The sequence below is a fragment of the Heterodontus francisci genome, chromosome 40, assembly GCF_036365525.1.
Source record: "Heterodontus francisci isolate sHetFra1 chromosome 40, sHetFra1.hap1, whole genome shotgun sequence".
In the NCBI taxonomy this organism is placed as follows: domain Eukaryota; kingdom Metazoa; phylum Chordata; class Chondrichthyes; order Heterodontiformes; family Heterodontidae; genus Heterodontus; species Heterodontus francisci.
In genome coordinates, this window is record NC_090410.1 from 32,782,617 (window position 1) to 32,794,209 (window position 11,593).

Consider the following 11,593-nt stretch of genomic DNA (forward strand, 5'->3'; position numbering starts at 1 on the left):
TGGACTGCAGTATCTGAGAAAGTAGGAAGCAGATCCAATAGTAACTTTCCAACAAAAGTGGATATATATTGAAAAGGAGATATTTGCATGGCTATGGGGGAATAGCAGCCGAGAGGTTACAATTGAATCTCTCTTTCATGGAGACAGCACAGACTCCTCCTGTATGGAATGATAAAATGAATGTCGAGAAACAATTTACATTTGTATCGCAGCTCCAACATAATAAACCTTCAAAAGACGCTGCACAGGAGCATTCAAAACAGCATTTAATGCGAGCCACATAAGCAGATATAAGGTCAGATTTCTTCATTCGGGGTAGATGGTCATCATTGGCTCAGACAGCATTTATTGCCCATCCCGAATTGCCCTTGAGAAGGTATTGCTGAGCTGCTTTCTTGAACCGCTACAGTTAGGTGCACCCACAGTGCTGTTTGGAAGGGAGTTCCAGGATTTTGAGCTAGAGACAGTGAAGGAACGGCAAGAGACTTCCAAGTCAGGATGGTGTGTGACTTGGAGGGGAACTTGCAGGTGGTGGTGTGCTCATCCATTTGCTGCTCTTGTCCTGGTAGTAGGTCGCAAGATTGGAAGGTGCTGTTGAAAGAATATTGGTGAGTTGCTGCAGTGCATTTGTAGATGATATACACTGCTGTCAGTGTGCGCCAGTGGTGGAGTGAATGTTGAAGGTGGTGGATGGGGTGCCAATAAAATGGGCTGCTTTGTTCTGGGTGGTGTCGTGCTTCTTGAGCATTATTGGAACTGCACCTATCCACGCAAGGTATTCCAACACATGACTGACTTGATGGTAGATAGGCATTGGGGAGACAGGAGGTGAAGTTACTCAGCACAGAATTCTGAGCATCTGACTGCTGTTGTAGCCACAGCATTTATATGGCTGGTCCGGTTCAGTTTCTGGTCAATGGTAACCCCACCAGGATGTTCATAGTGGGGGATTCAGCATTGGTAAAGCCATTGACTGTCAAGGGGAGATGGTTAGATTCTCTCTTGTTTGAGATGATCATTGCCTGGAACTTGTGTGACGAAAACGTTACTTGCCACTTATCAGCCTAAGCATGGATGTTATCCAGGTCTTGTTGCATGTGGACATGGATTGCTTCAATATCTGAGGAATAGAGAATGCTGATGATCATTGTGCAATCATCAGATAACATTCACACTTCTGACCTTATGATGGTGGGAAGGTCATTGATGAAGATAATTGGGCCAAGGACATTACCCTGAGGAACTCCTGCACTGATGTCCTGAGACTGTGATGACTGACCTCCAACAACCACAACCATCTTCCTTTGTACTAGGTATGACTCGAACCAGTGGAGAGTTTTCCCCCTGATTCCCATTGACTCCAGTTTTGCTCAGGCTCCTTGATGCCATACTCGGTCAAATGTTGCCCTGATGTCAAGGGCAGTCACTCTCACCTCAACTCAAGTTCAATTCTTTTGTTCATGTTTGGACCAAGGAGCTGAGTGGCCCTGGCAGAATCCAAACTGAGCATCAGTAAGCAAGTTATTGCAGAGCAAGTCCCGCTTGATGGCACTGTCGACGACCCCTTCCATCACTTTGCTGATGATCGAGAGTAGACTGATAGGGTGGTAATTGGCTGGGGTGGATTTGTCCTGCTTTTTGTGCACAGGACATACCTGGGCAATTTTCCACATTGTTGGGTAGATGCCAGTGTTGCAACTGTACTGGAACAGCATGACTAGTGGCTTGGCTATTTCTGTAGCACAAGTCTTCAGTACTATTGCCGGATGTTGTCAGGATCCATAGCCTTTACAGGATCCAGTGCCTTCAGTTGTTTTATGATATCACATGAAGTGAATTGGATTGGCTGAAGACTGGCATATGTAATGCTGTGGACCTCAGGAGGAGGGTGAGATGGATCAGCCATTTGGCACTTCTAGCTGAAGATGGATGCAAATGCTTCAGCCTTATCTTTTGCACTGATGTGCTGGGCTCCCCCATCGTTGAGTATGGGGATGTTTGTGGAGCCTCCTCCTCTGGACAATTGAAAAACTGATCACCACCATTCATGACTGCATGTGGCAGGACTACAGAGCTTTGATCTGATCCATTGGGTTTGGGATTGCTTAGCCCTGTCTATTGCATGCTGCTTCCGCTGTTCTGCATGCAAGGAGTCCTGTGTTGTAGCTACACCAGGCTGACACCACATTTTTATGTATGCCTGGTGCTGCTCCTGGCATGCCCTCCTGCACTCTTCATTGAACCAAAATGCTTGCATGAAGAGGTAGATTTTAAGCAGTGTGTTAAAGGAGGAAAGTAAGCTGCAGATGTGGAGATATTTAGGGAGGGAATTCCAGAGCTTAGGTCATGGGCAGCTGAATGCATGGCCACCAATGGTGGAGTGATTAAAATCGGGAATGCTCAAGAGGCCAGAATTGGAAGTGCACAGATATCTTGGAGGGTTTGGTGGCTGGAGGAGATTACAGAGATAGACAGGGGTGAGGCGATGGAGCGATTTAAAAAAAAGGATGAGGATTTTAAAATCTGGATGTTGCTTGACTGGGAGCCAATATAGATCAGCGAGCACATGGGGTGATAGGGGAATGGGACTTTGTGCAAGTTAGGACATGGGCAGAAGGGATTTAGATGACCTCAACTTTAAGGAGAGTAGAATGTGGGAAATCTGCCAGGAATGCATTGGAATGGTCAATTCTAGAGGTAACAAAGGCATGAATGAGGGTTGAAGCAGCAGATGAGGTAAATCAGTGTCAGAGCAGTGGGAGGCATTCAAAGGGGAGATACAAGGGGTTCAGAGTAAACATGTTCCCGCAAAGAAAAAGGGTGAGACAGTCAAATCTACAGCCTCATGGATCTCAAGGAGCCGACAGGTAAGATAAGACAGAAAATGAAATCTTAAGTCCAACACAGAGATCTCAATACTGCAGAAAGCCGAGAGGATTATAGAAAGTGGCGGGGTGAAATCAAAATGGTAATTAGGGAAGCAAAGAGAGGGCATGAAAGAATATTGGCAAGCAAAATCAAGGTGAACCCAAAGATGTTTTATTAATACATTAAGAGTAAGAGGATAACTAAGGAGACAGTAGGGCTCATAAAAGACCAAAAAGATAACCTATGTATAGCGGCAGAAGATATTCATATGGTTCTTAATGAATACTTTGCATCTGTCTTCACAAAAGAGGTGGCTGATGCAAATATTGTAGTTAAGCAGGAGGGGTGTGAAGTATTGGATGTGATAAACATAGGGAGAGAGGAAGTATTAATGGGGCTCGCCTACTTGAAAGTTGATAAATCACCAGGACCAGATGAAATGTACCCCAGGATGTTAGAAGAAACAAGGTGGATACAAAAATTGGCTCAGTGGCAGGAAACAAAGGGTTATTGTTGACGGGTTTTTAACGACTGGAGGGCCGTTTCCAGTGATGTTCCGCAGGGCTCAGTATTGGGTTCCCTGCTTTTTGTGGTATGTATTAACAATTTGGACATAAATGTTGTGGGCATGGTCAAGAGGTTTGCAAATGACACAAAGATTGTCTGTGTGGTAGATAGTGAGGAAGATAGCTGTAGGCTGCAGGAAGATATATATGGTCTGGTCAGATGGGCAGATAAGTGGGAAATGGAATTCAGCCTGGAGAAGTGTGTGATGCATTTGGGGAGAGCAAATAAGGCAAAGGAATACACGATTAATGGGAAAATACGGAGAAGTGGTGAAGTGGAAACCCTCAACTCATTCAAAAGCAGTCTGGATATGCACCTCAAGTGCTATTATCTGCAGGGTTACAGATCAAATGCTGGAAGGTGGGATTATAATAGGTGGATCGTTTTTCGGCCGGCACAGACACGATGGGGCAAGTGAACACTTTCTGTGCCTTAAATGTTCTATGATTCTATGAGCTGAAACACGTGTGAAATTAGGTGATGTCACAGAGCTAGAATTATCCATGAGTCCCATTGATGTCTGCTTTTTGTGGGATATGTGGAACATTCCCTGTTCCAGTATGACTCGGGCCCCCTCCCTCACCTCTTTTTCTGCTACATTGATGACTCTATCAGTTCTATTTCCTGTTCTTGTCCTGAACTGGAAAATTTAATCAACTTTGCTTCCAATTTCCACCCTTCTCTCACCTTCACATGGTCCATCTCCAACTCTTCCCTTCCCTTCCTTGACTTCTCTGTCTCCATTTCTGGGGATAGGCTTTATAAAAATATTTATTATAAGCCCACTGACTCCCTTGACTACACTTCTTCACACCATGCTTCCTGTAAGGACTCCTTTCCATTCTCCCAGATTCTCTTTCTCTATTGCATCTGTTCTGAAGATGTAACCTTCCATACCAGTGTTTCTGATATGTCTTCCTTTCTCCTCAACCGATGAATTCTCCCACTGTGATTAAGAGGGACCTCAACCGTGTCGGTCCGACTAACCATGTTTCTTCTCTCAGCCATTCACCTCTTCCCCAGAGACATGATAGGATTCCCTTTGGCCTCACCTTCCACCCCACCAGCTCCATATTCAATGGATCATCCTTCATTATTTCCTCCACATCCAGCATTTCGCCACAACCAAAGATATCTTCACCTCTCATTCTTCTAAATTCCAGCTCTCCCTCACCATCACCTCTCTCGACTCTTCCACCCTTGTTAAATTGTCAGACTCCTTGTCCGACATCCAGTACTGGATCAGCAGAAATTGGTCTTGCTGACATACATTGGCTCCCGGTCAAGCAGCGTCTGGATTTTAACATTTTCCTTCTTGTTTTCAAATCCCTCCATGGCCTCGACCCTCCTTATCTCTGTAATCTCCTCCAGCCCCACAAACTTCCGAGATATCTGCACTCCTCTAATTCTGGCCTCTTCAGCATCCTCGATTTTAATCGCTCCACCATTGGCGGCCATGCCTTCAACTGCCTGGGCTCTAAGCTGTGGAATTCCCTCTCTAAACGTCTCCGTCTCTCTACCTCACTTTCGTCCTTTCAGACTCTCCTCAAAACCTGTCTCTTTGTTCAAGATTTTGGTCTTCTGCCCGAAAATCTCTTTATGTGGCTCAGTGTCAAATTTTGCTTTCTGTTTAGGGTGCTATATAAATATAAGTTGTTGTTGCTTGTGCCTTCACTGTAACAGTTTCCTGACAACACGCAGCCTGCCTCAAGGACATAACTTCAGACACAACTTTCTTGTGATCTTCTTATATCCAAGATCACTCTTTACTTTCCTTCACACGTGTTTTAAATTCTGCCGTTTCTGATCACAGCACATGGCCAATCTCCTGTAATTGCTCCTTTTCAGCCACTAGCATTCTGTTCATTTATTCTCCATTTCTTTCAATCACACCTTTCAACAGATCGATTAAGATGAATACAGGATGTTTTGGATCTTGCTGCACTGACCTAGCTTGACAAAATGGCACAATTGAGCCCTCATTGGCAGCTATGTGGCACTGCCCGTCACTCATCCACCTCAACTGTTCAGAGAAAAGCACCAAATACCAGGTAAACAGAAGCCAGTTTTCAGTTAGTTTAGAGATACAGCACTGAAACAGGCCCTTCGGCCCACCGAGTCTGTGCCGAACATCAACCACCCACATATACTAATCCTACACTAATCCCATATCCCTACCACATCCCCACATGTCCCTATATTTCCCTGTCTCCTACCTATACTAGGGGCAATTTATAATGGCCAATTAACCTATCAACCTCCAAGTCTTTGGCATGTGGGAGGAAACCGGAGCACCCGGAGGAAACCCACGCAGACACAGGGAGAACTTGCAAACTCCACACAGGCAGTACCCAGAATTGAACCCGGGTCACTGGAGCTGTGAGGCTGCAGTGCTAACCACTGCGCCACTGTGCCGCCCTGTATCCCCCCATCACAATATTCCCCAAGAAAGTATCATGAGCTGCTGGGCCGCTGTCCCTCTCAAGGCCGGCTCTGCTTTCACAGCTTGTTCACCAAACAGTCCCATGGATAGAAATGTATCTGGATTCAAGACACAAATGAACATTGGTGTGAATGGGACCTGTGTCCCCAGGAACAGCAGTGGGAGCAGAGCAAACCTAATGGCGTAATATTGAGAATGGATGTTCGATGAGGCAATGCTGCAGGAAAATGACAATGGAATGGAAGGAGGAAAGTAAAGGAGGGATATTGACTGTGAAAGGAGGACAAGCTGGGAGAAGAGACGGGTTTGAATTATGGAGCATCAAGCACAGGCATGTGACAGTGAGAGGATTTGAAAGAGCAAATTGTCTTCCATGAACAACAATTTGTTTCCAGTTGGAATAGATTGATTTTTCACTGTGTTCTGTTAACATGTGCAGCAGAGACCAGACATTGATGCAGCCACAACTCAGTGTACTGACCACTGTGTGATCATGGTGCTACACATCAGCTGTGGGAGTTGTGCACAAACCAAAGCAATATCACGAATGACACTACTGAGAAACACACATCTTTAAAGGCAACTTAATGAAAGCCAAGAGCTGTTCAGGTGATGAATACTCAGTGAATATTCAGTGACTGATTAATACCATCCCACGGATCTGTCCAGATTTTTTATTTATTCTTTCAGAATTTGTTGCTCATCTCTAATTTCCCTTCACAACTGAGTGTCTTACTAAACTATTTCAGAGCACAATGAAGAGTCAACCCTATTGCTGTGGGTCTGGAGTTACATTTCGGCCAGACCAGGTATGGATGGCAGAATTCCTTCTCTGAAGGATATCAGCGAATCAGGTGGATTTTACAAAAATCAATGATAACTTCATGGTATCATTCCTGAAACCAGCATTTACATTGTTTTTTTAAAAAATTTAATCAAATTCAATCAGCTGCAGCAGTGGGTTTTGAACCGATTTCCCCAGGTTATTAGCCTGGAACACCAGGTTACTCGCTACGTGACATTAAGACTATGCCACTGTACATTGCCACAACAGGATAAATTGCTGCAGCAAGCACAACATTTATTCTGAATTTCAATGAAGAGCTGGTTGACACTCTCTAACTTTATTGCAATGTCTGTCCAATGATTTCAGTGACCTTTATTCTGAAGGTTCTGATAGCAGCACTGTGCTAAAACAAAAATGAATGTTAAACTAACTGTACGTACCGACAGCCGAGACTTCACAAACTGAATAGCCAATTCATGCTTTTCCAAATATTCAGCTACAATCTTGTTCAAAACGATATTTTTTTGATTTTATCAATGATAAACTATTCTGCTGAGTCTGATAACCATGCTACTGATATAATATTGTTTTGTCCAGTGTTTAACTTCAATCTGTTTACTTTCCAACTCCCTAAATAAAATCGAAAAGCCTTAGAATTGTTGACAGTTAATAGAAGCTTCTCATCTGAGTTGAGCAAGTTTGAATTATCTATTAATTCAAATTAAAATAATTTGAAATCTCATCCAATGCTGTTTCATGAACATTTTTATGGAAGTAAACCAGCCCTGAGCTTAGTGCTGAAGTTGAAGATACTGAGACTCAGTGCCTTGATTCCAGTGTCATTTGGCCCCAATTGGTTCTCTTCAGCATGGGAAGTTGGGCAGCCTGGTCTGTATTCCTCCCAGTTCCAGACAAAAAAGGTCGGAATCCCAAACACTGGTGGAGAAAAACAGACAGCTATCCCATAAATTAAACTACAGAGAATCATCCAACTCCTTGAGAAACAATTATGATAGGCAGGCATGAGCAAAAAAGCTCTTGCTTCAGTGTGTGAAGCAACTTCGACTCCGACTATGCTGGGCAACCAAATAAGGATAATTGTACGTCAATGTTATTTTATTGCCCCATTACACAGGTTCCTTTTGAGGTTGATTAATATTTAACTTTGTGCCAAACAGATTAAATAACAAGCTTCAAAAGGGAATTGGATAAAGACAGAAAAAGTGAAATGTGTAGGCTGATGGGGAAGGAGCAGTGGAGTAGGAATTATTGGATAGTTCTTTCCAAGAGTCAGCACGGACATGATGGGCGGAATGACCTCCTTCTGTGCTGTAAGATTCTATGGCACACTCAATCCTCTGTTGGACTTCAAAATTTTTCCATCAGCACTTAAAATACCCAACTGTCCTGCTCTGCATCCTTCCCTGTCTCCAACACGTTTATTGACCTATCAGATCCTGGTTTTCTGTGGTTACCTACCATTGGGACCCTTGTCTGTGAGAAATGATTAACGCAGCAAAATTCCAGGGATTGTAATGAAAAGCTTTTGTTGCAATTGAAATTTAATTTCACATAAACTGTCAGTTGGATAATCTTTTGGAGTTAGCATATTCTGTCTCCTTGTAAGATTTTTCTTAACAGTCTTTGTCCTTTCAGGAGTTTCAGGAGTAGTGAGTGATGCAGACACAGTACCAACAAATCAGCTCGAAGCCTTGAAAGCTGTTATGGACAAGCTGATGGGCAGTGAACGTAGATTTTATTTCGCTTTTGGTCCAAACCATTACATTTAAAGGTACGATGGAAGACAGGCAATGGCTTTAAAGCATTTAAAGAACTAATACATGCTTTACAACATCTATACATTCCATTGAACACAAAAACCCGACAGGAAAAATGATCCAAACCGTGGCTAACAAGTAAATTAAATATTGCATGAGGCCAAAGGAATGGGCTTATAACATTGCCAAAAAAGTAGTAAGCCTGAGGAATGGAGGCTTTTTAGAATTCATCAAAGGAGGACCAAGAAACTGATAAAGAAAGGGAAAATAGAATATGCAAGCAAACTAGTGAGGAACTTAAAAATGGAGTGTAAAAGTTTTTATATGTATGTAAAAAGGAAAAGATTAACAAAGAAAAATGGGGGCCCATTACAGGGAGAGACAGGGAAATTTATAATGGGAAATAAGGAAATGGCAAAGAAACTAAACAAATATTTTGTGTCTGTCTTCACAGAGGAAAATATAAAAAGCCTCCCAGAAATTCTGCAGAGCCAAGGTACTAGTGAGAATGGGGAACTGAAAAAAAGCATATTCGTAAAAAAAAACACTGGAGAAATTATTGGGACTGAAAGTTGGTAAATCCTCTGGACTTGATGATCGACATCCCAGAGTGTTGGAAGAGGTGGCTGAAGAGATAGTGGATGTGTTGGTTATCATCGTCCAAAATTCTATAGATTTTGGAACAGTTCTTGCAGATTGGAAGGTAGCAAATGCAACGCCACTATTTAAGAAAGGAGGGAGAGAGAAAACCAGGAACTACAGACCTGTGAGCCTGACGTCAGTAGTAGGGAAAATGCTTGAACTTATTGTCAAGGATGTGGGAACAGGACACTTAGAAAATAATGGTAGAATTGGGCAGGGTCATCACTGATTTATAAATCAGGCAACCTGACATCTGTAGTGTAGAAAATTCGAAAGTCCATTATCAAAAATTTTATAGCAGAGCACTTAGAGAACAGTGGTAGAATCGGGCAGAGTCAGCATGGATCGACAAAAGGGAAATCATGCTTGACAAATCTACCTGAATTCTTCGAGGATGTAACTGGTAGAGTTGATGAGGGGGAGCCAGTGGATGTGGTTTATTTGGACTTTCAGAAGGCTTTCAACAAAGTCCCACAGAAGAGATTAACGCGTAATAGTAAAGTGCATGGGATTGGGGGTAGTGTATTGTGATGGATAGAAAATTGGTTGGCGGACAGGAAACAAAGAATAGGGATAAATGGGTCTTTTTCCGAATGGCAGGCAGTGACTAGTGGGGTACCGCAGGGACCCCAGCTATTCACAATATACATTAATGATTTAGAAGAGGGAACTAAATGTAATATCTTCACATTTGCAGATGGCACAAAACTGGGTGGGAGGGTGAGTTGTGAGGAGGATGCAGAGAGGCTTCAGGGTGATTTGGACAAGTTGAGTGAGTGGGCTAATGCATTGGCAGATGCAGTATAATGTGGATAAATGTGAGGTTATCCACTTTCGTAGCAAAAACTGGAAGGCAGTAGGGGTAATGGAGGAGTGGACCAGGGTGTCACGGAGGGAATGATCCCTTCGGAATGCTGACAGGGGAAGGGAGGAGAAGATGCATTTGGTAGGTGGCTGCAGGTGGTGGAAATGGTGGCGGATGATCCTTAGGATACAGAGGCTGATGGGGTGGAAAGTGAGGACAAGGGGAACCCTGTCGCTGCTCTGGGAGGGAGGGGAAGGGGTGAGTGTAGTGGTGCGGGAAATGGGCTGGACACAGTTGATGGCACTGTCATACACAATGGGGGGAAGCCTCGGTTGAGGAAAAAGAAAGACATATCAGAAGTGCTGTAGTGGAAGGTAGCATCATCAGAGCAGATGCGTCCGAGACGGAGAAAATGGAAGAATGGAATGGAGTGTTTACAGGAGGCAGGGTGTGAAGAAGTGTAATCGAGGTAGCTGTGGGAGTCGGTGGGCTTATAATGGATATTAGTAGACAGACTATCCCCAGAGTTGGAGACAGAGAAGTCGAGGAAGTGAAGGGAAGTGTCAGAGATGGACCATGTAAAGGTGAGAGAAGGGTGGAAATTAGAAGCAAAGTTGATAAAGTTTTCCAGTTCCGGGCGGGAGCAGGAAACGGCACCAATACAGTTATCAATGTCCCGGAAGACGAGTTGGGGGAGGGGCCTGAGTAGGACTGGAAAAAGGAATGTTCGACATATCCCACAAAAAGACAGGCATAACTAGGTCCCATGTGGGTACCTACAGCAACACCTTTCACTTGAAGGAAGTGAGTGGAGTTGAAGGAGAAGTTGTTCAATGAGAGAAAACGTTCAGCCAGGCGGAGGAGGTTGGTGGTGGATGGGGACTGGTTGTGCCTCTGTTCAGGGAAGAATTGGAGAGCCCTCAAACCATCCTGGTCGGGGATGGAGGTGTAGAGAGATTGGACGTCTATGGCGAAGAAGAGGCAGTTGAGGCCAGGAAACTGGATATTGTCAGAATGACGTAGGGTGTCAGAAGAGTCATGGATGCAGGTGGGAGGAAACTGGACCAGCGGAAAAAAGATAGTGTCAAGATAGGAAGAAATAAGCTCAGTGGGGCTGGAGTAGGCTGACACAACGGGTCTGTCGGGACAGTCCTGTTTGTGGATTTTGGGAAGGAGGTAGAAGCAGGCTGACCGGGGTTGTGGGACTATGAGGTTGGAAGCTGTGGAGGGAAGATCTCCAGAAGAGATGAGGTCAGTGACAGTCCTGTGGACAGTCGCTTGATGTTCGGTGTTGGGGTCACTGTCCATGGGAGGTGGGAAGAAGGGTCTGAAAGTTGGTGTTGAGCCTCTACAAGGTAGAGGTCAGAACACCATACAACAACAGCACCACGCTTGTCTCTCAAAAATACTCCCTTTCAGGATCAATCTCGTTAAGTGATCATTGTTGATGAACATACAGCAAGGAAACATGAATCTGGAGCCCCTTGAATGACAATGACAATGATCTAAACAAGGTCAAAGTACCATCATGGAAGGGCAGTTAGTTAATGACTGACCAATCTGATGAACAGAATGGAGTTTTACCTAATATGGCACTGAACCAAGCTGGGAAAGGTGTATAAAGTAAGAACTTGTAAGACCCCAAAAGCACGCATCATCATCCAAACGAAGACAGAAGATAGACTTCAATCAAGAGACAAGGC